A 2,375-nucleotide genomic window follows, 5' to 3' on the forward strand; every position below is an offset into this window, starting at 1 on the left:
CAGAGGCACGAGTAGCTCACATAAAACAAGCCGAAAAGCGTTGTTTAGTTGCGTTTAGAAATTTTAATATTGTCGCAAACTAGTGTCTCAACGATTGTTTTATGCTTTAGACTGTTTACTAATCAACCTCCTCTATCGCCCGGTTTGAATGTGTTTCGAACACAAGATCGTGTAAGAAAAATGCAATACATATACACATATGAAGATGTAGGGATACGCTGTATTAGTTTGTAAGTACTATAGACGTTAGGAGAAAGCGATGAACGTGTCTGGTGAAAGACCTTCTTTTTTGTCTAATCGATGAACCTATACCACGGTACCCGCTTAATTGTGCCGCCACTGATACACAATACTAGAAGTGAGTTTATTTCTGCTTCTTTATTTGATCATGTGTTTAAGCATTGTAGGTTGTTTTACCTACCGTACAACTAGAACACTGGAATGACGAATTAGGGAAGTGTTTATTGGGAATGTTGTTGGTTTTTCACTGATTGTAGATTGAATCTCGTTTGGAAATGTTACATAGATGGCATTATTCATACGCTAAATCAAATGTTAATGACGAGATAATGAGCCGTTTTATCTGTGCGATTCTTTTGTTTGGCAACTACAACAACGCGCGCAATAGACTGGTAGTTTTCGCCAAGTTTCCTGTAAACATTGTTAATAGTTCATATTTTAACTTATTACGACAGCGTCTGGCAGTCGTAAAGAGCAGACATGCACTTCTTGCAGGAAATCTTTTTGTCAGAACTAGATTTGCCAATATGCTTCAGTACAGATTACAGATTTCTTTTCATCCATTATGCATGATTACGTCGTTCCGATGCTGGCTCCGAATGTATTTGTTGAACGTGTTTCATTACGCTCTTCAAAAGCTACTATAAACCACATTATCGAGTCTCGATATGTGAAGCAATACAGTACAAGTAATTCCGCGGCTCTTGTAAAAGTTGAACAACATAATCTTTACGCATATTTTATTTCTTATCACTTACCAAACTTCTGGCGAATGAATGAATAGCAGAGCATCAGAGGAAACCTACTTATAGTGATCCGTTCTGCAGGCGGAAGCGAGTGATTTCAATTTTAAAATGTGGAACGCAATAGGAAGCACCATAAAGACAAAAATATGTATGAAAGGAAGTATGAAAAGAAAACAAAAAACAATTCCTCTAGGAAGCGTGAGCTCGTGGCTATCTTGCAGCAATTAGGGCAGAAGTATCGAATGCACACCGAATCAATGTGCTCTCAAAGGAGCTCCTCTGCAGTACACGATGCACCATTCCTTCGTTAGGGAAAGTATTCGAACAGTTCGGAATGAAGAAACTACAGAGTAGAAAAGGCATTAAAACAACCAGTGATCCCGTCTTTGACTCGCAGTGCAGAGGATGTGGATAAAGTTTTAAGTTAAAAGACGTTATAATCACGATAGGATGGGTAGGATTTCAATAATGCAGAGATGGCCAACGCAATAAACGAAATTGCCAGCGGTTGTGTTGCAAGAAAGCATGAACCATGTTTAAAGATAGACGATAATGATTGTGAGTTTCAACTCTCAGGGAAAGTACGATCTGTGCGCTTCGGAAGACAGCAAGAGGGAGAGCGAGAGGAGGGGGATAAAGGAGAGATATGCTTTAGAGACGAGTTAAGAGTGATTGCGATAGTGTTGATTGTTTTTTCGTTGGACGGAGAAGGAAGCGGTTGCAAATGGATGGAACGAAAGATTATAAAGTGGCAATGAATAGATGGAATATATAACAGTAATGGGATTTGGCGGAAAATATCGAATGGGAGGGAAAGAAAATAAAATTATATCCTAGCACTTCTGCTGATACAATTGTTTACTCTCTCGTGCCGTACAATTAACAATGAAAGAAACTCCAAAAGTGTGTGCACATACCCCAAACAATGGTACTTTTTTCTGTGTACGCTGTTTTGTTCCGTTAAATGTTAAAAGCTCTATAGTCTTTCCAGAATGTATCGACGCAATGCCGTAATCATTATTTAGTTATTATTATTATCAGCTTATGTAATGTTTGCCATCTCTATTAAATGCTGCATAAGGATAATCGTGGTCAGTTGCAAACGTTGATAAGATTGTAGATCACAATTACAATTTATCGAATGTTTTGGTAGAGGATAAATATGATTTTTCCTTGTATATATGGTTCATTTTTGGTGCTGAATCCATATGACGTCATCCGTTGTTAAGATAAGTGATGTCTCCCCCCATAATGGTTTAATGGTTTCGTTAGTATCCATGTTACTGACTCAAAGGGAAATTGTTATGAAAGCGTAGATACCGTTGGGAGATTTACTCCCATCACTTTCGATCATGTTGCATAACAGGATTACTTTGCTCGTTTATGTAG

The 2,375-nt window shown here is 38.1% G+C and overlaps 1 protein-coding gene across 3 annotated transcripts in view; it reads left to right on the forward strand.

The window, feature by feature from the left end:
• The window catches only part of LOC126569419 (steroid hormone receptor ERR2), a 37,128-nt gene extending 35,294 nt beyond the window's left edge, over positions 1–1,834 (forward strand). For all 3 annotated transcript variants that reach the window (XM_050226495.1, XM_050226496.1, XM_050226494.1), the window contains exon 6: positions 1–1,834. This exon is cut by the window's left edge and continues 873 nt beyond it. The gene's annotated coding sequence lies outside the window, so the exon portion shown is untranslated.
• The last annotated feature ends 541 nt before the right edge of the window (positions 1,835–2,375 follow it).

The sequence above is a fragment of the Anopheles aquasalis genome, chromosome 2 (assembly GCF_943734665.1).
Source record: "Anopheles aquasalis chromosome 2, idAnoAquaMG_Q_19, whole genome shotgun sequence".
Lineage (NCBI taxonomy): Eukaryota > Metazoa > Arthropoda > Insecta > Diptera > Culicidae > Anopheles > Anopheles aquasalis.